Source organism: Pinus tabuliformis, chromosome 6, assembly GCF_031772625.1.
Source record: "Pinus tabuliformis cultivar Carrire ecotype Pingquan chromosome 6, CPIR1, whole genome shotgun sequence".
Taxonomy (NCBI): Eukaryota; Viridiplantae; Streptophyta; class Pinopsida; order Pinales; family Pinaceae; genus Pinus; species Pinus tabuliformis.
Genome location: NC_142292.1, coordinates 1,256,489,039 through 1,256,514,798, shown reverse-complemented (window position 1 = coordinate 1,256,514,798; position 25,760 = coordinate 1,256,489,039). Strand labels below are relative to the sequence as shown.

The following is a 25,760-nucleotide window of genomic DNA, read 5'->3' as shown; positions in this document are numbered from 1 at the left end:
ACCTTGTCATTATTTTGGCCCTTGTTTTCTTCTGCACAAACGACCATGCTACTAGACAAACTACCAGACCTTGTGAAGAGGCTGAAGCTAGAGGTCACAACAACACTTGGGACAGAGGCCCACTGTCACCACAACCTAAGCCCCCTACTCTTCTCGGATTTTCGTCGACGAGAGAAGTCCCAGTAATACACACTTGTGATATTATCTTCTTGATAGTTTAAAAGTGAGGAAAAGAAACTCATTCAATGGAAATATTCAACAAAGGCACAAGCCTTGGGAGAGGCTAATAAGACTTTCCATGAAAAACCCCTTTTGAAAATGGCTACATAAGACCTAGGGTTGAAATCTAACACGAGATATATGTGCATCCAATGTTAAGGTAGGTAAGAGAAAAGGAAATGTATGATTTACTTCACCAAGTACTAAAGAATAGAGCTTCGAAAAATCCCTAAGTTGAAGGATTAACTTCTAGGGTTCCCTCTTGATGCGACCACTAGGACATCAAAATTTATGGAGAATCCACTGTGGGAATTCCACCAAAATTTGAGTTCCTTTAGAGGAGACACAAGGAAATAGTTCTATCCAAACCAAATTCAAAAATACCTTGAAGGGATTTCACACAAAGCCCTCGATGGCCTCTCTATCCTTAAAGGGACAACATAAGAAGAGATTTATGGTTTGGTTGACCACCAAGGACTTGACTAGTGCCTAAACCATTGGGACCATGGAGTCATGGGTGCTTATAATTGGGTAAATTGACCTTCAAAGAGGCTAAAAGTGGAAGCCCTAGTTACCCTTTATAACAATTACCTTCTTTAGCATTAGTTAATGGAGTTGCATGGATTAAATGCTATCATTATCCACTAGGAACATTCTTTCCACATTATTAATGAGTAGCACATGCAAAACTTCCCAAGATTACAATTTTGAAAGATTTTCAATAAAACAAAGTGCTAATTCTTATCATGAGAACAAATTCCATGCATTAGACATTATTTGCAAGATAATTTCACCATAAAGAAACACTTACAAGACAATGTAGAGTATATCCATCCATCAACAATACATTAGAAGGTCCAAAACGATAGTAATAAAGATCCAAACATCAAAGTGGATTCTGAAAACATCCAAAAATCTCCTCAAATTGTAGGTCTGAATTTTCTAATTAGGTATGTGAAAATCCCACGTGTGATGGTTTGAGATGAGAGTAGGTCTCATCTATTTATTCAAGACCTATGAGGTCGAATTACAAAGGAAAAAGCCCCTCTACATGTCTAAAATGCTAAGTAACCCACTGATGGTTACAAGCCAACCATGATAGTTTTTAAAATTTAATTTATCTCTATCTTAAGCCCACACAATGCTGGCATCATCCATGCAAAGCGGCCTAGAGAGGCAACGTTGAGGATTCTTGTGCTAGAATTTTGGTAGAGGGCCTTAAAAATCATGATGAAGAAAGTGATATCGTCATTATGCTGCGAAACATCTCTGGGATCCCTATTTTGGGCTTGGGGCTCTAAAATGGGTCTCATGGGCCTCCAAGTGGCTCAAAATCATGTCGATGCTCCATCAATGAGGGCTCAAAGATGACACACGCCCTCCCATATCTCCCTAAGAAAGACATAACCTCCTTTGGGTCTTGGATCAACTGCAAAGAGTCAGGTGCAATGTGTAGTTGACTTGGGTATGCTGGTTCAAGTGCGTCATCATCTTGAATAACTACGGCAACAAATATAGCAAACAGTTGTAGTGAAGAAGCCCATGGTGTGACAATCAAAGCTTTGCATGAATGGAGGCCCATGGCTCTCAATGCTCACGCTACAAATGGCATCATGATCCTCTGGAGGGTTTGGATCTCTTATGTTGAAGAAAGTGTAACTAGGTTCAGTCTTTGTAAATTTGAAATGTATTTTGTAAAAGAAAGAAAAAAAATGATTAATATTATTATCGAGCTTTGCTTTTTTGCCCAAGAAATTTGTTTTATAGGTCAAGCACTAACTGAAAGTGCTTTTATGGTTGTCCTAGGTCGAGAAGTCAAATAGGGACATTGTCATGATATGAAGACCCCATGGCGCACCTTGTAAATTGTAAAAAGAATTATTTTTGTATTTACTGAGCCTTCTAAGACCAAGTCGGCCTAGAAGTTGAAATTCATACCCTTGGAAGACCTATATATAGGAGGCAGTTCGACCTCATTTGGACACATTCATTCCTCTCTCTCTCATGCGAAGGAAGAAGTAGAAAAGGGCAACAAAGAAAGCAAAGGAAGGAGAAGAAGTGTTTTTTGGTTCCTCTCTCTCTCTTTCTCTCCACACGTGCGAAGAAGAGGGCTGAAATTCTGTAACTTTTCGCTAGGGTTTTTTTGCTTCGCTAGGGTTTCGTTGTGAGGGTTTGATCTGATGAAAAAGGGCTGAAAGAAGGGCCAACAAACCCCCCTTCTAGATCCATAAGACAAATTAGGTCAAGCAAGGCAGCGGGGGGCAAAGAAGAAGCAGTTCTAGTCCACACGTGCGAAGTAGCAGCTGCTGCCGGGGGGCTGAAGTTGGAGATCTACAGTTAGGGTCGAAAATCTGTGGCTGGAGGTCGAAAATCTGTTGCTGGAAGAGATTTTGCTAGGTTTGGAAAGTAGTAAAGCAAGCACATTATTGAGAAGTTGACCTTGGTCTTGGAAGGGCTTTAGTGTTGGTCAGGGGTCTTGGTATTTGTCAATAAATAATCTATAAGAAGAGATTGAAGGGTTTTCCTCTCAAGAACAAAGGTTTTTCCCTGGCTTGGAGCTTACATCTTGTGTACTTGTATTTTGCTGATCTTCTTGTTTTTGGTAGCTGTTTGATGATAGAAGAACAAACTATAATAATAATAAGAAGAAGACAATCCTAATAAGTAAAAAGACATCACAAGCAATTATCATAGTTAGAAGAATCATTAATATAATCTTGCCTTAGATTCTTCAACATGGTTTTAGAGCTATGGTTCGCACAAGGCATGAAGAAGGTCAACTCCATTATGAAAAGGCTTGAAAGGAAGTGTTCATCATTAGCAAGTCCCATCAAGCAACGTTTCAAGGCATTTTGGAATAGTCTCTTCTCTTCCAAAGATCTCAAATATTCAAAGAATGAAGGATTGTTCTCAGCCCTCACAGGAACATTTGAAGATGAAAATATATGGGTGATAGATAGTGGAGCTTTTGATTTGGCGTAGCATTGGATGTGCTCTAGGCTTCAAAATTTGCAGGAAGGCTTAGACACATGCATTCTCCAATAGCCAGAAACCCCTTTTGGAAATTCCACCTGGAGACAGTTTTATTAAAATAATTAATTATTTTTAATGGGACCCTAAGTCTATCCTTAGGAAATTAAAATAATTAATGGGTATTAATCTAAACTGCGAGTGAAACTTCTAGAAGAAGGAGGAGATCAAGTCAAATGATCCTAACCATTGATTAGAATCTAATCTGGGCCATTGATTGATCAACGAGAGGATTATAAGAGGAGCTTGATGGGCACTTAGAGAATACACCAAAGGAAGATACTCAGCTACCCGAGTAAGATCAATTTTTTCATTGGTCGAAATTCGGCAAGAGAAAATCGAATTGGAGGGAGAGTTGCAGGTGAGAAAGGAAGAGAGGGCATCAGTGTCTTTAGAGAGTGCAAGGAAGAAAAACGCAGAGCAGGGACAGGGTGACGCAGAAAGAGACAACCCAAAGGCAGTTGACGCAGACCCTGCATGCACAGCTAGACGTTGGGCCAGTGTGAGAAGTTTGATGCAGAGGGACACTGAAGGATTCTGGTGAAGAGGAGTACATCACCTAGATCAAAAATTTGTCAGGACGCGTCTGTAAAATTTCTCACTCATGTTTTGCTGATTGTAATTTGTACATGAGAATTTGCTGAAGAATAATAAAACCCTCATCTGCTGTATAGGTTTTCCCACATTGGGTTTTTCCGGGGATGTTTGTCAAAAAATAACTGTCATTGTGATTGTATTTGTCCCAATATTTTTCCTTACATTTACTTTTTGCAATATTTTAATTATGAAAGTTGCAGTAGAACATATTTCGATATTTGCTGTAAGAACACTGAATAACTTATTTCTGAGTAATAAGTAGAAGAAATAATATTAATCACTGCAGTAGGACTTCTATTTAGAAATTTTCACAGGAGCTTCAAGACACATGATTGGATATCACAAGCAACTCAAGACCCTGTCCAAAGAAGTCCTCATACTTTTTGGAGCTTGGTGACAACAAGAGCTATTCGTTAAGAGGCATTTGATATACATCAATTGAGTTGGAAGGAGGAGGTAACATTCATGTCAACAACATTCTATATGCTCCAGGTTTCTGCAAAAATCTTATTTCTGTTTCATCATTAGAAGAAAAAGGAGTTAAAGTTGCTTTTATAGATGGTAAAGTAGTAGTTCGGGCTAGAGATTCAAGCATTGAACAAGCTAGAACCATTGGAGTTCGAGAAGGAAGAATCTGCAAACTCTCATCTCCCCTAAGTCAAGCACTTGTCCACATTGAGATAAGTCCGTGTGAACTTCAACATAGAAGATTGGGCCATCTTCATTCCAGGATCTTGCCAACTCTAAACTCCATTGTAAATGGGATACCAAATCTCAAAGAAGACCATGAAGGAGTCTGCAAAGGCTGTGCTCTAGGAAAGAATGCAAAGAAACCGTTTGCGCTTAGTACATCTAGAGCTCAAGAGGTTCTAGATCTCATCCACTCTGATGTATGTGGTTCCATGTCTAAATCACTTGGAGGTCATCTATATTATTGTAATATCCCTTATCAGGAATATTCCTCAAACACAAGCAAACTCCTACCAGAGATGGACTGGGAGGGCATTTACCAGATATGTCGCCTCTGAAAAGAGGATGAGATCTGGAGGCTACCTGGCCCTTTCCAGACTCTGTCTAAGATTATAGGAGAAAACACACAAGTGGTATAGTAGTCGGGAAGCTCAAAGAGATAAAAATAACAATGGTGCAACATATAACAATATAACCATAAGCAGATACTCAAGAAATGCAGAGAGAAATGCTAAGCCATTTTATTTTACTGAGTAATAAAATGAGTATAGGAGGTGATCAGAAAGATGGCACCTCGACTTGCACAAGGCAAGTGAAGAAATACACTCAGAATAGCAAGGAAGGGCCTCTCTCTGAACTGCGTCCAAGTTGCTGGAGAACTGTTGTGCTGTTTTTGTTGTTGTTGGAAATCAAGTGAGGATTTGGGGCTGTTCCCCTCCTCAGAAAATGCTGAAACTCTGGAATCGGACTCTACTCAAGAAACCCAGAAAAACCCAGGAAGCTTTTTTGAAATGGCCGACCCCCGAAAATCGCCCCCTTGAGGACCCACACAATCCCTCAAGGCTCTGCGCTGCCACTGAAATAAACCCACCACGATTTTGCCTGAAACTCAGCCAAAATCCTCCAATATGCAAGGGATGATCCCCTGCTCAACCTCCTAGCACAAATCCCCCTGCAAAATCTCAATCCCGAACTCCTGCCAGAAAGAACTGCGTCATCCCTCTCAATACTGTGCAGTCATCTAAGATGTTCAATCCTCTTGCCAAAATGCTGACGAAACTACTGCAAAAATACTGATGGAAATACCTTGCTCGAGCAGGCACTTGAAGTCCCTCAGGGCTAAGGGTGAGATCTCCGAACAGAGACACTCAATGCACTAAACAGTGCTGCAGACTAGCTAAACAGCCAGCGTGCTCTAAGTCGAAGTGACTAGCTCAAATGCACACATAATCGAATGCCAAAATGAGGAGGCTCCTCTCTCCTTTATAGCATTGGCCTCTCTCAATCCCAAGGCTCACCTCCTCCAACGTAGCTTTCCTCTTGCCATGTGTTTCTCACCATTTGCGCAGTCACTCCAAGTGTCTATGCGGGCCCTTCCTCTACGTGGTTCTTTGCCCCCCCCCCCTTGGCTCACCTTTTAAGTTACGATGTTGTGCTACTAGGGAGTGTCTTTATTCATGAAGTGAGTATGTCCCCCTCTTCTCACCTTTTTATTTATAAATAGCTATAGAAGGCAAAATTGAGCAAAACCAAATATTCCAATTAGCCATGGCTAATTAGGAATACTATAGTCTCCCCCAGCAAAATGTTGCTTGTCCACAAGCAACTGAGGTGATGGATGCTGCAAGATCTTCTCACTCTCCCAAGTGGCATCCTCGTCCAGTAAATTCTTCCACCTCAAACAAGAATTCCCGGACTGTCCTGCTCCGCAGCCGCCTCTCCCTGGTATCAATAATAGCTTCTGGCTGCAACACCAAATGCCCCTCATTATCCGTGGGTGGTAGCTCATCTGTCACTGTCACATGCTGCCCCAATGCCTTTTTCAGGCATGATACATGAAATTTTTTATGAATCTTGCTGCCTTGGGGCAGCTCCAACTCATATGCAACCTGTCCAATCCTGCGTATCACCTTGTATGGCCCATAAAGCAGCGCTTGAGCTTCTCAGCCCCCTTCTACTTTAGTGATGACTGTCGGTGTGGCTGTAATCGTAGGTAGACCAGGTCCTCTACCTCAAACTGTCTCTCCACCCGACCCCTGTCAGCATACAGCTTCTGCTGGTTCTGCGCTATAGCCATATTATCCTTGAGAGCTCGGAGAATATCCTGACTCTCTTGGATCGAAATCTTGGCTCTCGGAGCCTTGCTAGCACCAAACATCACGTCAGCAAAAGATAAAGGATGATATCCATACAAAGCATAGAATGGCGAGATACCGATGGACATGTGATGTGTAGTGTTGTAGCAGTACTCCCCCAGATGCAGCCACTTCAGCCATGCTCTTTGCTGCCCATTGACATAGTTACGCAAGTAGCCCTCCAACCACTTGTTAACTATCTCTGTCTGACCGTTCGTCTGTGGGTGATAACTGGTACTCGGTGTCAACTCCGTCCCCACCAACTAGAAAAGCTCCTGCCAAAACCCGTCCATGAAACGGCTATCCTTGTCACTGATGATGGTCTTAGGAAGACCATGTAGCCTGAAGACCTCTCTGAAGAACAGCTCAGCCACCTGTGCTGCTATGTAGTGTGCAGATATGGCGAAAAAATGTGCATACTTTGTCAGTCGATCAACGACAACAAAGATACAATCCTTGCCCTGCACCATGGGAAACCCTGTGATGAAGTCCATCGAAATACTCTCCCATTTCCCCTCCGAAATGGGAAGAGGCTGCAATAATCCTGCGGGATGGCTCATCTCCCCTTTGTTCCTCTGGCAAATGTCACACTCCTAGACATGCTGGAGTACGTCCTCCTTGAGGCCCTTCCATGAGAACCTCTCTCTAATGGCCCTGTAGGTTTTGGTAAATCCCTGATGGCCTGCCAATGGTGAATCATGTGATGCCTGGAGTATCTTCTTCTTGAGTTGAGATCTCTCAGTCAAGAAGATCCGGTCCCTGTAGTAGATGATCTCGTCAACCACCCTGTACCTGTCATCCGCCACCTGCCCATCTAGAACCTCACATGCAAATCTGTCCTTGGAGTACTCTACTAAGAGTTGAGCCCTCCAGTCTGCGTCCAAGCTCATAAGAGACAACGTGGCTGGTCTACGTGAAAGGGCGTCCGCTACCACGTTGTTCTTACCCTTGACATACTCAATGTCAAAGTCATATGCTTGGATCTTACTGATCCACTTCTGCTGCCTCTCCTGTCGCTGCTTCTGCTCCAAAAAGAACCTGAGGCTGTTGTGATCAGTCCTCACCCTGAACCTATTACCCACTAGATACTGCTGGAACTTGGCCAATGCATGCATGATGGCCAGCATCTCCTTGTCGTATATAGAATACAACCTCTCGTGCGGAAGGAGCTTCTGGCTCTCATAGGTTATAGGGTGACCTCCCTGCATCAATACTACGCCGATCCCCTCTCCCGACGCATCACACCAAAACAAATGGCTGTGAAAAATCTGGCAATACAAGCATTGGGCAGCTGCTCATCACCTCCTTGAGCCTGGCAAAGGCTCGCTGCGCTGTATCCGACCAACTGAATGCCCCCTTCCTCATCAAATCCGTCAGGGGTGCAACAAGCTGTGAGAAACTCTTGACGAACTTCTGGTAGTAAGTACAAATACCAATGAATCCCTGAAGTTCCGTCACGTTCCTCGGCTCTGGCCAATCTCTGATGGCCTTAATCTTCTCCTCGTGGACTCTCACTCCGTCCACCCCTATGATGTGTCCCAAGTACAACATCTCCGTCAATCCAAACTCACACTTGGAGAGCTTGGCATAGAACTGCTGCTCCTCCAAGATGCGCAACACTGTCTCAATATGCTGGAGATGCTCCTCCCAAGTCCTGCTGTAAATGAGTATATCATCAAAGAATACCAACACAAACTTCCTCAAGTGACTGTGGAAGATATGATTCACGCAAGACTGGAATGTAGCTGGGGCATTGGTTAGCCCGAAGGGCATCACCAAAAGATCAAAGTGCCCATAGTGACACCTAAAGGCAGTCTTGGGAATGTCCTGTTCCCTCACGCGAATCTGATGGTACCCAGATCTCAAATCAATCTTTGAGAATAACCAGGCTCCTCTCAACTCATCCATCAACACATCGATCCTGGGTATGGGGTACCTGTTCTTAAGGGTCTTCTTGTTCAGGGCCCTGTAGTCAATGCACATGCTCAATGTGCTGTCCTTCTTCTTCACCAACACCACAGAAGAAGCAAAAGGACTCGTGCTCGGTCGAATGTGCCCAAGAGCTAGCAACTCGTGAATGGCCCGCTCAATCTCATCCCGATAGGCCATAGGATGCCTATAGGTGGTAGTAATCACTGCCTGTATGCCCTGCTCAAGCTTAATGGTGTGCTCAAACCCCCGGTCCGGTGGCTGTCCTAGCGGAATCTCCCCAATTACTATGGCACACCGGTCAAGGATGGACTGTATCTCTGGCTGCACTGTCTGACTTGTAGTCCCTGCCTCTGATGCACGTAGCTACACTGCCCACTCTACGTCTCCCTTCCGGAAGACTGCCTCCATCCGATGAGTCGAAACAGTCTGAGGCGGATATGTGTGCTGTCCCCATATCTTCTCATGCCTCCCTGTCTTCTCATCATCCCGCTCCATCTCTAGGGTCTTCCAATCTGTCGTGACCTTCCCTAGAGTGATAAGCCACTGAACACCCAATATCATGTTGGTGTCCGGAATATCGACCACGAAAAAGTGGTCAGTCAGTGTGTAGGTGCCCATCGTCACTGATAACTTTGGAACATAACGAGCACACACCATGGTCTGATCTCCTGGGACCAAAACTGAAAAGTGATCGAAGCTCTCTGTTTGTATACCTCTTCGCTCAACCATTTGTGCATCGATGAAGTGGGTTGCCCTACTGTCAACCAAAACTAATACTCGCTGGCCATGCACTGTCCCCTGTACGTGCAACGTCAAATACTTGGGAACTCCTCGCAATGCTGCAAGGGCCCCTCCGGTAGGTGCAAAAGCTGCACCACCCCCTGCAAATGGTGGAGGTGGCAAACGATCCTGCGCGACATGACTACCTCCTGCCTCCGCATCATCCTCCTCATCCTCTTCCCCGCTGCTCTCGGAGAAGAACTCAATAAAATGTGCTTTTCCAGCAGCACATCTATGTCCTGGTGCCCCCGGCTCTTGACAGGTGATGCACAACCGCTTCTTCTTCAACTCCCTCCTGGCATCATCATCAATCTGTAGTCGTCCTGGATTCCCCTTCGGAGGCGGAATCCTCACATCCTTCCCCTTAAGCTTAAAAGCCTGTTGCTGGGGGTAAGGTATCCGGGTCCTGGGTAAGACATCCTGTAAGTCCCGGGTCCTACTAATAGCATCCTGAAGGGTGGTTGGTGTAGCGGTTCTGACTAGACCCCGAAGTGGCTCTGCTAACCCCTCAACATACATGTAGATCCTCCGTGCCGCGGATAGATCTGGCACCATCACTGAAACCCTCAAGAAATCTGAAATGTAGGTCTCTGGGCTCCCAGTTTGTTTGAGCCTCGTCAGCTCCACAAAGTGCTGTTCCGGATCCCTCCGGTCAAACCTCTCCATCAATCTCCTGGTGAACTCGGCATATGTCGTCACTATGGAGTGTCCGAGTGTAACCATCCCATGGATCCACCAATCCTGGGCCTCACGATCCAAATGTAATGTCGCCACCTTGATGGCCTCCGTCTCCGACATCTGGTTAAGCTGGAAGTAAATGTCCAGCTTCTCCACCCAAGACTTTACTGAACTGTTTGATGAACCATCAAATGTAGGCAAGTGGAATCTACTAGCTGCACAGTGGGTGTCACCATCATGATTATGTCGGTACCCTCTGTGATGGTCGCCGGGTCTACTATCTCGCTGGAGCTGAACAAAGTCTCTGAATGAAAGAGCCTCCCTGAACTCCTGCCCATAGGCCTGGTATTCTACAAAATAATCACCCATATGACCGGGCTTTGCCTCCTACTGGGCTTCGGCCCTCGTGTCTGCTCCTAAGAAAGTGGGCATGGTAGAGCGTGTAGGGGCATGTGAGGCCCCCTGCTGAGTAGTATCACGCTGCTCTGGAAAATGGTGGGATGCACCCGATCCCTCACCAACTTGGGAAAGGCGTTGGCTCTCGCACTGTCTAGCCTCTACTGCCGTGAATCTCTGCCCCATCACTTCAATTTGCCTCGATAGATCCTGTACTGATTTGAGGAGCATGTCCGCAAATCTCTTCCTGTCCTCATCTGCCATTGGATCCTCCTGCTCTGCGTCCACCATAGGCTCCTTCTGTTCTGTGTCCAGCATAGGAACATAGTCTCCCTCTCCGTAAGTGTTCTCCAACCTACGCCCAGTGTCTTTGTATCTCCTACCTCTGTAACAAATGTAGGGCTTTTCCCTCGGTGTCATAGATTGCTAGCTCCACAGGTTGAGCCAGATCTATGCTCTGATACCACTGTAATATCCCTTATCAGGAATATTCCTCAAACACAAGCAAACTCCAACCAGAGATGGACTGGGAGGGCATTTACCAGATATGTCGCCTTTGAAAAGAGGACGAGATCTGGAGGCTACCTGGCCCTTTCCAGACTTTGTCTAAGAGTATAGGAGAAAACACACAAGTGGTATAGTAGCCGGGAAGCTCAAAGAGATAAAAATAACAATGGTGCAACATATAACAATATAACCATAAGCAGATACTCAAGAAATGCAGAGAGAAATGCTAAGCCATTTTATTATATTGAGTAATAAAATGAGTACAAGAGGTGATAAGAAAGATGGCACCTCGACTTGCACAAGGCAAGTGAAGAAATACACTCAGAGTAGCGAGGAATGGCCTCTCTCTGAACTGCGTCCAAGCTGTTGGAGAACTGCTGTGCTGCTACTGTTGTTGGAAATCAAATGAGGATTTGGGGCTGTTCTCCTCCTCAGAAAATGCTGAAACTCTAGAATCAGACTCTACTCAAGAAACCCAAAAAAACCCAGGAAGCTTTTCTGAAATGGCCGACCCCCGAAAATTGCCCCCTTGAGGATCCACGCAATCCCTCAAGGCTCTGCGCTGCCACTGAAATAAACCCACCACGACTTTGCTTGAAACTCAGCCAAAATCCTCCAATATGCAAGGGTTGATCCCCTGCTCAACCTCCCAGCACAAATCTCCCTGCAAAACCTCAATTCCGAACTCTTGTCGGAAAGAACTGTGTCATCCCTCTCAATACTGCACAGTCATCTAAGATGCTCAATCCTCCTGCCAAAATGCTGATGAAACTACTGCAAAAATATTGATGGAAATACCTTGCCTGAGCAAGCACTCGAAGTCCCCCGGGGCTAAGGGTGAGATCTCTGAACAGAGACACTCAATGCACTAAACAGTGCTGCAAACTAGCTAAACAGCCAACGTGCTCTAAGTCGAAGTGACTAGCTCAAATGCACACATAATCGAATGCCAAAATGAGGAGGCTCCTCTCTCCTTTATAGCATTGGCCTCTCTCAATCCCAAGGCTCACCTCCTCCAATGTAGCTTTCCTCTTGCCACGTGTTTCTCACCATTTGCATAGTCACTCCAAGTGTTTATGTGGGCCCTTCCTCTACGTGGTTCTTTGGGCCCCCCCTTGGCTCAACTTTTAAGTTACGATGTTGTGCTACTAGGGAGTGTCTTTATTCATGAAGTGAGTATGTCCCCCTCTTCTCACCTTTTTATTTATAAATAGCTATAGAAGGCAAAATTGAGCAAAATCAAATATTCCAATCAGGCATGGCTAATTAGGAATATTACAATTATGTTACTTTCATAGATGATCATTCAAGGAAAACCTGGGTTTATCTACTTAGCCTGTTTTTTTTCATGGTGAATATCGATGCTCAAACTTAAATCCAAGGACGAAGTATTCATAAAATTTCAAGAATTCAAGGCAAGAAGAAAGATAAAGATTCTAAGGTCAGATAATGGAGGTGAGTATACTTCCAAAGAACTCATTTCTTTCTGTAAGGAGGCTAGGATTAAGAGGGAGCTTATAGTTCCATACAATCCCGAGTAGAATGGAGTAGGTGAACAAAAGAATAGAGCTATAGAAGAAAGTGTGAAGGCTATGCACCATGATCAAGATCTACCAAACTTTCTATGGGAGAAGCAACGAAAACTGCAGTATACACCCAAAATAGAAGTCCTCACAGGTTGCTTGGCAATATAACTCCAGAAGAAGTCTTCACTGGGAAGAAACCAAATATTGATCATCTCCGTATATTTGGGTTTCCTGTATATATTCACATTCCCAAGGCCAAAATAAAGAAGCTAGATCTCGCAAGCAAGAAAGGAATATTCGTTGGATATAGCAACTCTTCTAAGGCTTACATGATCTACATAAAGGAAGGACATCAAATAGAAGTAAGCAAAGTTGTAATTTTTGATGAGAGCATTGCCTTTAAGAAATCCATTGATCTCACATTTGATTTTGATGAGGGGGGTCTTCCTATGTTTGAGGAAGAAGTTAATAAGGAAGAAGAAGTCTCTCATCATGAAGGAGAAGGTCCTAGTGAACCAATTTCTCTCCCTGAAAGAAGAAAGAGACCTAACTGGTTAACTTCTACACTTCAAGAAATAGAAGGTCACACAAGAGGAAGATTCAGGGAGAGCAAGAAACTGAAAAGATACTCAGGATATGCAACATACATGTCGGAGCTCATTGAAGATGAACCTTCCACTTTCGAAGAAGCAACCAAACACCAAGAATGGAAGAATGCAATGAATGAGAAATACCAATCTATTATGAAGAATGGAGTTTCAGAAATTGTCCCAAGACTGACAAGCAAATCAGTGGTAACCTCTAAGTGGTTGTATAAGATCAAGCATGCTGCAGATGGAAGCATAGATAAATTCAAGGCTAGATTCGTGGTTCAAGGCGTCTCTCAGGAAGAAGGCGTTGACTATGAAGAGACCTTTGCTCCTAGAAGAAGGTATACCACGATGCGACCTCTGATATCTCTGGCAACATCAATGGGATGGAAGGTACATCAAATGGATGTGAAAACAACATTCTTGAATGGTACCATAGATGAAGAAGTCTACGTAGAACAACCATTGGATTCGAAGTAAAGGATCGAGAAACTCATGTATGCAGATTGAAGAAAGCACTTTATGGCCTCAAGCAAGCTCCTAGGGCATGGTATGCTAGAATGGATGCATACCTGCAAAGGTTGGGTTTGAGGAAAAGCTCGACAGATCCCAATCTCTACATCAAAGTAGAGAATGATGGACCTGTCATCATTCTTCTATATGTAGATGATATTCTAATAAATGGTGATGAAGAAAGAATTCAAGAATGTAAGAAATTGTTGGCAGCTGAATTCGATATGAAGGATCTAGGACTTATGCATTATTATCTGGGACTGGAAGTCTGGCAGGAATTGAATGAAATATACCTAGGACAAGGAAAGTATGTGATCGAGTTTTTGAAATGTTTGATATGATGGAACACAAACCCATGACAACTTCGATGATCACAAACTTGAAAATGTTAAGGAATTCTGAATCCAGTCCAGGGGATCCTACTAAGTACATACAACTGATTGGCTCCCTGATGTATTTGGTGAATACTCGGCCAGGCATAAGTTTTGCAGTAAATGTTCTCAGTGAATTTTAAATGGAGCCTAGACATGATCATTGGATAGCTGCCAAACATATACTATGCTATCTGTAGGGAACCGTCCGCTACTGCTTGAAGTATGAAAAAGGCAAAGATGTTCATTTAGAAGGATTTACTGATTTTGATTGGGGAGGCATCGAGAAGGATGGAAGAAGCACTACCGGAGCATGCTTTAGCTTGGGATCATGCATGGTCTTTTGGATGAGCAGAAAGCAAGAGATAGTGGTTTTGAGTAGTGTTGAGGCCGAGTACATTGTAGCTTGTGAAGTGAGCTAGGAAGCGGTCTGGTTAAGGAAGATGTTATCTGATCTGTTTGTAGGACTGTTGGACCCTACCATAATACATTGTGATAATACCAGCTATAGAAGACTGTCTGAGGACTCGGTATTTCATGGAAAAACGAAGCACATAAACAACAAGTACCACTACATTCCAAAGTTGGTACAAGATGGTGTACTAAAGATGGAGTATATCCCCACCGATGATCAAACTACTGATATTTTGACATATCTTCCCTAGTTTAGACGGAGAGATAGACACATCATTCTTTTCTTCATTTTGGAAGAAAGAATGGAGGATTGAGTAATCACCTGGCATCGGATACTCTTGGAGGATGTGGTAAGGCATCCAAGATAAGAGTAGGCAAGAGGACCGATATTCTTTGAGGATTGGGGACGCAAGATAAGAATAGTCTTAGAAGGTAATACTCGGTGAACACCCGGGTGGATATGTACCTTGAGAGAGAGTGATGAAGGTGTCTATAATCACTGGTCTCGCCAACATTGTGCTCTGATCTATTGAGAGATAGAGTTGTCAGTCAAGGCCTTGCTATGTGACAATGTTGGTTATAATGATGCTATACAGATGGATTACTAGTTCGACTCTTCTTATGAGATCTCTTCAGTATTGAGAATAGCCATGTACCATTTATGAATACCTCCCTAGTTAAGAGGGAATGTTGAAGAAAGTGTAACTAAGTTCGATCTTCATAAATATGAAATGTACTTTTGATTCTTGTATTTTGTAAAAGAAAGAAAAAAATTGATTATTATTATTATTATTATTGAGCTTGGGTTCCTTGCCCAAGAAATTTGTTTTATAGGTCAAGCACTAATTGAAAGTGCTTCTAGGGTTGTCCTAGGTCAAGAAGTCAAATAGGGACATTGTGATGATATGAAGACCCCATCGGACATCTTGTAAATTGTAAAAAGAACTATTTTTGTATTTTATTGAGCCTTCCAAGACCAAGTTGGTCTGCTAGCCTATCAAGTCGGTCTAGAAGCTAGAATTCGTACCCCTGGAAGACCTATATATAGGAGATAGTTTGACCTCATTTGGACACATTCATTCCTCTCTCTCTCATGCGAAGGAAGAAGCCGAAAAGGGCAGTGAAGAAGGCAAAAGAAGGAGAAGAAGTGTTTTTGGGTTCCTCTATCTCTCTTTCTCTCCACATGTGTGAAGAAGAGGGTTGAAGTTTTGCAGCTTTTCACTAGGGTTTCTACTGCTTGTCTATGGCTTCGTTGAGACGGTTCGATCTGATGAAAAAGCATTAAGAGAAGGGCCAACAAAGTCCCCTTCTAGATCCAGAAGACAAATTAGGTCAAGAGAGGCAACTGGAGGCAAAGAAGAAGCAGTTCTAGTCCACACATGCGAAGTAGCAGCTGCTGCTGCGGGGCCGAAGTTGCAGATCGTAGTTAGGGCCGAAAATTTGTGGCTGGAGGTCGAAGAAGTGTTACTGGAAGAGATTCTGCTAGGTTTGGAAAGCAGTAAAGCAAGCACATTATTGAGAAATTGATCTCAGTCTTGGAAGGGCTTTAGTGTTGGTCAAAGGTCTTGGTATTCGTCAATAAAGAATCTATAAGAAGATATTTCCTCTCAAGAGGAGAGGTTTTGCCCTGGCTTGGAGCCTACATCTTGTATACTTGTATCTTGTTGGAGCCTTTCAAATTTGGGGCTTTGAACATGTAACAGTGTTACCTCCCTGGGTAGGAGTGGTTAATGAAGTACCTTATTAGGTGGTTTCAAGCTCTAAGGCAATAACATATCCAAGATACATCTTTCAAATGGCAGGTGCCGTGTGAAATAATGATGGAGCAGAGTGGGGACAAAGGAAAAACTCCAAGCTACATGCCATGTACAAAGGTAGCTATGATAAGGGGAGTCCGCACCTTGGGTATATGAATGTATGGAGGGAGCATACATGGATGCATGAGTTACTATGACCTTTGTTTTTCCACCCCGCTTATGCCTTTTGCTTTTTATTGACTTTTCTCTTTTATTAATGCTCGAAGCTCTCAAGATAAGAGCATGCTTTGTATGATGTGGAAACATTTATTACCCCTTAAAGTGGGGTAGTTCATCGCACACCTAGGGTTGGGACATGCAAGGATACCTTTCCATAATGTAGTAGGGTACAATTAGCCCTAGGAATCGGGTGATGGCCATAGATAAAGGGGTAGAGCCCATGCTTGGCTTTTGCCCACATGGATTTTGTGTGTCTCGACCATCCTTTGCATTTGATGATTTTCTTTTCTTATTGGTTCTTGCTTGGGGCCATTTTTGGTTTTAATCCTTTTTTTCTTATTGCATCAACCTCTTGGGACATCCTTTCCAGGCCCAACCCAAGGTGTGGACAAGGGGATGTTGACACCTTGTGGACCCAGTAGACAAATGTCGACCTAGATAGGAAAATGTAGAAGGGGCTTGTAATGAGTGGATGGGAGTGAGATTTATGGTATCAAGAAGCGAAGCCATGCAACCAAAATCAGGGTTCTCCATGTAGTGCCCTTCCTAAAGCTAATTGCCAACAAAGGAGATCGCATGGGACTAGGATTCAAGATTAACTCCCACAACTGAGGCAAATGATCAAGACTACAATCAAATCCCTTCCTCAAAGTCACCGAGTAATCCATACCCAAGTGCACCCAAGAAAAACAAGCATAAACACCCAATTACATAATGAAAAACCATACCTTTAGGATTGGATGGCCCACCTTCAAACATATGATCAAATCAGATGGATGAGGGTACACAACGATTGGCTTAGGTGGCAGAGATAAAGTAGCACATCAAAGCTATCAGGTGGTTCTCAGGCATTGCTACTGTCAACTAAAGTAAAATACATTGGAAAGGAAAGCTCTCCAAAGGAATACCCCACTTTTGTAGGGCTACAGGCCTAACTATTGCAACTCAACCATTGGCAAGAGATTTCGGACATCGTTGACTTGACTCCTCAAAAGTGGTCTTTCCTTTACTTGGTTTGAGTGCAAATGAGTAGAGTCCTTGTTGACCACTAGAGTGGCACCGGAGGATTATCTTAAGACTCCATGCCCAAGGATGTACTAAGCGTTGTTTGTACCATCAGTGATCATGATACTACCAGAGTTTTTCAACTCTACTTCATCTTCTTATCATTTTCAGTTGTACTCAAAGTCCACAATCCCTGCGAGGACAATGTAAAAGTGATACTAGTATGAGGAGTCGAGTCATGTAACAAACCTAGGTAGCCTGGGATCTTATCTTCAAGTGAGTATTATTCTGGGAGGTTTTTTTATTTGGTTAAGTATCGTCTCCTTATGAGGACTTAATAATTAATTGGGTTGATTCCTCCAAATATACCCCAAAGCCGGAGTACGGATTGCTAGTGAGACCTCGGGTGAGTCCTAGTGTCTAGGGTTGTATATTACCATACTAGATCACACAAAAAATTTCGTGGAATTTGGTTAGGTCTAGGGGATCATGTTTTAATTTTTAAAATTTCTTGCATGGTGGAAATTGCAATAAAATTTGTATATGAAATGTAATAAGTGTTGTCTAGAGAAGTTGTATGGGGTATGAGTAATAAAAATTGCATTTCTCACCCTCAACTTTCTACTAAGACACACTTTGAGGGGTTAAAAATGTGTTCTAGGCCCTCAAAACCCACTTTTCCTATGTATAGTGGAAAAAGTGGCAATAAATTGTTTCAACAATTAAATAAATGGGGAAAAATAAATATCAACACATGCTAAAAGATGTGGAAATGAGGTGGAAAATCATGGAGGAGTTAAAGTGAAGTCCCAAGGTGATGTGGACTCCTAAAATCAAGGAAAAGACATGTGCTCAAGGAAATCAAATTTCTTGACATAAATGCAGCAAATTTTGACTGAGAAATTCGAATTTGTGGAATTAATGCACATTTGGGAGGATTTGGGAGAATATTTGGTGGAGATTTTTGTGGGAAATTGTCCCCACATTGGTTCCCACCCATATACACTTGTCATTTCATCATGGAATTTGATTTTGCTTGAGGGATTCTTGATGCCACTTGGGAAATTCGAATTTGCATGAAGGTGCTTTGGGATTGTCACCCATTTGCTTTGGGATTGTCACCATTTGCCTTGGGATTGGCTCCCAAGCTTCTATATAATAAGAACTTTGTTCTCTCACTATGTAATCTGGAATACGAGCTATTGTGCTTAATGATACTCTGCTGGGTTGTACACTCTTTGAAAATTAATACAAACTTTGGGGTTACATTTGAGGTGTTCTTCTCTTTGTGTATGGTAATTTCTGGAAGTTCTTGCTCTTATATTTCTACTTGTTTCATTATGTTATTATTTCCATTATGCTTTTCACGTTATGTTGATGTGTAGTTATTTCACTTTAGCATAAAGATTATTTACTTGTTCTAGATAGAGAAATGTTTTAGTAGATGTCAAATATATCTCTAGAATTTTCTCTTGATTTCTTTTGATTAAGCCCATGTGGATCTAATCTATTCATATGAAGTTGTGTAGAAAAATCTTTCTTTGATCAAGCTTCAAGCGTGAGGGGAAGTTCTCGGGTGAACCAACCCACTCTTGAAAGTTGAAAGTATTCAAAGAAAACCCACATTTTTCAATTGCCAAAGTCTTATCATTCGAATTTGTTTTGCGGAGATTTCTTTTGAGCTTTGGTCTCATATCTCTTGCTTTATAACTCAATATTTATTTCTCAAATATTGTGCTTCATTTGCTAATATCTTGCTATTTTAGAGCTAAATCTTGGCTAGGAAAAGATGAGAGTTTACTCTACTCTTTAGCGTAGCCTTTGTAGATTACATTGTATACATACATTTGTAATTTTATTGAGTAATTTCACAACTAACACTCGGTTTGTTTGCAACCCTCTCTAACTTGTTTCTTTTGAAAACTTGTGGGATTTTTCATTTGAAACTATTAATTTGTGTGCAGGAACTTGGGCTCCAAATTCAAGGCTAATTTTCTTTTTTGGCCATTTGCATTCAAGTTTCTCTTTGGCAATAGCGAGTTCCATTTTGGGGCTGCATTTCTCTCTCTTGGCCGTGGGTTTAAGGAGGCCTAGCCTCTCTTGCTTTGGTGCAAATTCCTCTTTTTCTTGAAGTTAATTTTTTGTATCTAAAGCGACCCTTTCAAATCTCAGATTTAAAGGCCTTCCTCTTGCCTCATTTGCAAGAATAACTCATCAAGGAAAATTCTATGATTTAAGGCTTCATTGTAAAAGATTTTTCCTTCAGTTTGGATGAGACTTTCATGAGCCGTTGCCTCTTGTAATTTAATTAATAAAATTTCTGATTTTTGGGAGTGTGGGTTGTACCCATTGGCATCCCTATCTCTCCACTTTGGGAGAGAACTTGTGGCTGGTTTGATTTGTTGATTCTAGCTTCTCTTCTCACTTACATGCATGCTTCAATTTGCTAATTAACACAACTATGCATCTCACTTAATTTGCTAAAGTTCACTACAATTTGCTTGCCATTTACATTTATTGCTACAAGTCACAAGTTACACTTTATTTAGGAGCAATTCATTTTTATGCAAGCATCTCTTAAACATGCTACATTTTAGCTTGGGTGTTGTCTAATGTTCACTATTGCGTAACAATTTCACATCTTAAATTTTGATGCATTGTGTATTTGGGCAATTTCACTTTCCAAAACAACAATTTATTTTATGTCAACCTAATCTCTCAAGTTGAAGTTTCTTTCTTTTCCAAAGCTATTTTGAGTACAATCTTGACTTTATTTTTCACAAGCATTGCCATTTATTTTACATGCAAATTAATTGCTCATAAGCTTCAAATTTGCTTTTGGTGGATCACTAGTTTATCATAAGTCAAAGCAAATACTTTCACTTCACAATTTTACATGTTAGAAAGCTTATGCAATCTTGTTTTTAAAGCATCTCTATCTTTTACATAGCACTTGCAAATTTACTTGCATGTCATAATAGGCATCTTAAGTTAGTTGCACATTTGAAATTGGCTTCCAAGCATAAGCTTGATTGATATAAATCATAGGGAAAAAATACTTTCTTGGAAAGTTCTTTCATTTGGTACGAAGTAAGGTAAAAGCATTGTGCCCCTGCAATTATGAAGGTGGTTTGTCCCCTTGTAGGGACGAAGGCAAACGCTGGCTCGTAAGACTGAGGGATGGGTATCATTAATGACGCTGTTGTGTTCTCGTCCCCACTTTTTTACAGTCACCCCAATTTTTACCTCTTGGTAAGAGCTCAAGAGGAGGACGTGTCACCTAGATTAGACATTTTAGATTAAAAGCAACCAAGATAATTGCATCCAAATCTAGTGTAATTGCATTTCATATTAACACATCTCATGGTTTTACTTGCAATTGGTCATTTTACTTGTCATTGTTGAATTGAATACTTTGTTTTGGCAAACATTATTTCATCTATATTTTGCAAGTAGAATACTAATTGTTTTCCTTTTGCAAGATATCCTTGTATGCTTTGATTTAGCAATTGATCATATATATTTGAAAGCATCCTTATATCTTGTATTGATTATTTTATTGTGCTAACATTTTCTTGTTTCACTTTTAAGATTGCTTGTGCTTTTATGTGAAGACATTTCATTTATATTGAGCAAATATTTTTAATTTTTTAGCAATACTTTAAAAGGTATTGGTCTTTCATATGCTTATGCTTATCTCATGTGTTGATGGTTGTTAATGGTTATTTCATTTCATATTGCTCACATCATATTTGCTTGCAATCTTAAAAAAGTAATCCACTTCACTTTAACATTCTCCACCTCACATATTTAACTTGTTTTCCATTTAGGGACCACCCCCCTTGGCTAAGCTAGGAGATAACTTGAACAGAGAGAGTTGGGAATAGGTGACAACCCCTTCTCTTAGTTCCTTGCAACCAACCACACCTTGTGGTGTTAAAGAATTTTCTCACCAACTCTAGGTAGGTGTAGGTGGCAGGGTCAACATCTTTTGGTGCCGTTGTCAGGGACAAGTCTTCTTCTACATAGGAAATGGACTAACTTTTGGTTTTTTCATGTTGGATTTCGGAGTTAGATTCTTGTTCAAGTGGAAACTCCACTTATTTCATTTTCTACAAGGATTACTGCTTGAAGCCTTCTTCTCGTAGAGTTCTTGCTAATCTTGGACAAACGCCTCTCTCTGGTATCCATTTGCTCTTTCAGGGTCAAGTGAGCATGACATCATGAATGATTTGTTCGCTGCTCGTGATTTTACTAGCATTCTTGGGTATTTGAATTTTATTCTGGATGAAGCCATTAAGGCTATTGAAGAGTTGCCTAGTTTTCTAGGTAGCAATGCCATCTGTATTGAAACTCATCTTAGGAATTTCCACCTTTTTGTGAGCAAATGGTGCCATGATATTAACCATGAGGACGTTAAAGTGAGACTTTTCAATTTTTCATTGGATGGCAATCTTATGGATTGGTTCATAGACTTACTTGCTAACAATTTCGATTCTCTAGAATCAATCATTGACGCCTTTGAAGAAAATATGGAGATGAAAGAAAGATCATAGCAAAAATCGATGAGAATGATAAGGATCTCATCAAGGAGTTGACTTGAATGATTAAGGATATGCAACTCAACCAAGATCAACTCATAAAGGCCACAAAAGTCAATCATTATAATCAAATGGCCGCTCTTCAAAATAGGTTGCTCGCCATGGAAGAAAAACAAGTGCAATTAATCAACACCATGGAAACAAATCATGCCAAAGAAATAAATGTTATGAAGGCTAATCAGATCGCTTTTCAGAATAGGTTGGAGGAAATGGAAAATTTACAGGTACAAAAATTCTATCTTAGGGTTAGATGACGAATGGGAAAAGAACAAAGAAACGAATCATAAGCTTCCCAATCCACTGAAGCAATATTCATCTCATTATGAGGAGGCCATTTACTCCATTGAAAAATGGCTAATTGATGGGGACTTGGATAATACGGAAACTGAGGGGAATCAGGTTTATACTTACGAGATTGATCCATGACCAATGTTAGAGCAAACGTAGAATGGAGAAAGGCAGGTCACAAAAGTCTTGAATACTTCAAAATTTCCATCTAAACATCTTCAAGATCGAGCAGAAAGGTCTACTTTGATCGCATCGACATCAACTTCACAATCTATTAAGAAGAAAAGAAAAAAGCAGAAAGGATTTGGTAAATATGATGACCATGTGCAAAATAGTTTTGGGATGGATCAAAGTCCTAAGATATTCAGAATTGGACACGACAATTCAGAAAAGTAGCCCATGGATCTGCCCGAAAGTAAGCAGGTTCTTAGCATGAACTTCATCGAGGACATCTGATGCCATGGGGCATCTTTTGTATTTTGTTTCTAACTCTATTGTTTGTTATTACTATTGTTAAAGTAGCTCCATTTTTGAATAAATTTTCATTTATGCTCTTCGAATAAATTTCTATTTCTTCATTTCTGTGCTTGATTTCATATGAGGGTATTTTGAATGGATACTACTGATATATGTCTTTTGTTGGTGGATGCAGATTCCAGGTTCTTGCATGCTATCACTTCCTATCCAGCATCCATCTCCATATGGAGCCAACTGTTGACCACTGGAGTGGCACCTGAGGATTATTTGAAGACTCCATGCCTGAGGATATACCAAAGGCTATTTGTACCATCGGAGATCATCATACTACTAGAGTTTTTCATCTCTACTTCTTCTTATCATTTTCTGTTGTACTCAAATTCCACAATCCTTGCGGGAACAATGTAAAAGTGATACTAGTATGAGGAGTTGAGTCATGTAATAGGCCTAGGTAGCCCGAGACCTTATCATCAAGTGAGCATTACTCTGGGAGGTTTTTTTCACTGGGTTAATTATCATCTCCTTATGAGGACTTAATAATTAATTGAGTTTTTTTTTCCAAATATACCCCAATGCCGGAGTACGACTTTGATGGTGAAGCTTTGGGTGAGTTCTAGTGTTTAAGGTCAATGTATATTACCATACTAGATCACACAAATCTTTTTGTGGAATTTGGTTAGGTCTATGGGGTCATTTTTTAATTTTTAAAATTTCCTTCATGGTGGAAATTGCAATAAAATTTGTATATGAAATGTAATAAGTGTTGTTTAGAGAAGTTGTATGGGGTGTGAGTAATAAAAATTGCACCTCACATTCTACTAAGACACACTTTGAGCAGTTAAAAATGTGTTTTAGACCCTCAAAACCCACTTTTCCTAAGTTTAGTGGAAAAAGTGGCAATAAATCAAGCCAACAATTAAGTAAATGGAGAAAAATAAATATCCACACATGCTAAATGATGTGGAAATCATGAAAGAGTTAAAGTGAAGTCCCAAGGTGATGTGGACTCCTAAAATCAAGAAGAGGACATGTGCTCAAGGAAATCAAATGTCTTGACATAAATGCAACAACTTTTGATTGAGAAATTCAAATTTGTGGAATTAATGCACATTTTGGAAGAATATTTGGTGGAGTTTTCTTGTGGAAAATTGTCCCTACATTGGTTCCCAACCATATACACTTGTCATTTCATCATGGAATTTGATTTTGCTTGAGGGATTCTTGATGCCACTTGGGAAATTCGATTTTGCATGAAGTTACTTTTGGATTGTCACCCATTTGCTTTGGGATTGGCTCCCAAGCTTCTACATAATAAGAACTTTGTTCTCTCACTATGTAATCTAGCATACGAGCTATTGTGCTTAAGGATACTCTGCTTGATTATACACTCTTTGCAAATTAATACAGAAGACTTTGGGGTTACATTTGAGGTGTTCTTCTCCTTGTGATGGTAATTTCTGGATGTTCTTGCTCTTATATTTCTACTTGTTTCATTATGTTATTATTTCCATTATGTTTTTCAAGTTCTGTTGATGTGTAGCTATTTCACATTAGCATAAAGATTATTTACTTGTTCTAGATAGAGAAATGTTTTAATAGATGTCAAATATATCTCTAGAATTTTCTCTCGATCACATTTGATTAAGCCCATGTGCATCTAATCTGTTCATGTGAAGTTGTGTAGAAAATCTTTCTTTGATCAAGTTTCAAGTTTGGGGAAGTTCTTGGGCCAAGCAACCCACTCTTAAAAGTATTCAAGAAGAACCCACATTTGTCAATTGCCAAAGTTTTATCATTCGAATTTTTCTTGCATAGATTTCTTTTGAGCTTTGGTCTCATATCTCTTGCTTCATAATTCAATGTTTATTTCTCAAATATTGTGCTTCATTTGCTAATATCTTGCTATTTTAGAGCTAAATCATGGCTAGGCAAAGAGGAGTGTTTATTCATACTCTTTATCTTAACCTTTGTAGATTATATTGTACACGTACATTTGTAATTTTATTAAGTAATTTCATAACTAACACTCGATTTGTTTTGAGCCCTCTCTAACTTGTTTTTTCTGACAACTTGCAAGATTTTTCATTTGAGACTATTAACAAGTTGTGTGCAGGACCTTGGGCTCCAAATTCAAGATTAATTCTCTCTCTTGGCAATGGGCATTCAAGTTTCTCTTTGGCAAGACCGAGTTCCATTTTGGGGTTGCATTTCTCTCTATTGGTCATTGGTCTAAGGAGGCCTAGCCTCTCTTGCTTTGGTGCAAATTCCTCTTTTTTCTTGAAGCTAATTTTTTGTATCTAAAGTGACCCTTTCAAATTTCAGATATAAAGGCCTTTCTCTTGCCTCATTTGTAGGAGTAATTCATCAAGGAAAAGTCTATGGTTTAAGGCTTCATTGTAAAAGATTTTTCCTTGAGTTTGGAGGAGGCTTTCATGAGCCCTTGCCTCTTGTAATTTAATTAATAAAATTTCTGATTTTTGGGAGCGTGGGTTTTACCCATTGGCATCCCTATCTCTCCACTTTGGGAGAGAACTTGTGGTTGGTTTGATTTGTTGATTCTAGCTTCTCTTCTCACTTGCATGCTTCAATTTGCTAATTAACACAACCATGCATCTCACTTAATTTGCTAAAGTTCACTACAATTTGCTTGCCATTTACATTAATTGCTACAAGTCACAAGTTACACTTTATTTCATAGCAATTCATTTTTATGCAAGCATCTCTTTAACTTGATAAATTTTAGCTTGGGTATTGTCTAAAGTTCACTTATGCTTCACTATTGTGCAACAATTTCACATCTTAAATTTTGATGCATTGTGTATTTGAGCAATTTCACTTTCCAAAGCAACAATAATTTTATGTCAAGCTAATCTCTCAAGTTGAAGTTTCTTTCTCTTGCAAGGCTATTTTGAGTACAATCTTGAGTTTATTTTTCACAAGCATTGCCATTTATTTTACATACAAATCAATTGCTCATAAGCTTCAAATTTGCTTTTGGTGGATCATTAGTTTATCATAAGTCAAAGCAAATACTT

The 25,760-nt window shown here is 40.8% G+C and overlaps 1 protein-coding gene across 14 annotated transcripts in view; it reads left to right on the top strand.

The window, feature by feature from the left end:
- The window catches only part of LOC149263220 (histone-lysine N-methyltransferase TRX1-like), a 372,050-nt gene that overhangs the window by 235,131 nt on the left and 111,159 nt on the right, over window positions 1–25,760 (top strand). The window contains exon 25 of one of the 14 annotated variants that reach the window (XM_089425950.1): window positions 22,901–23,398. The exons of the other annotated variants lie outside the window; for them this stretch is intronic. The gene's annotated coding sequence lies outside the window, so the exon portion shown is untranslated. Of the gene's footprint in view, window positions 1–22,900; window positions 23,399–25,760 lie in introns of those variants that run through there. 14 annotated transcript variants of the gene reach the window in all.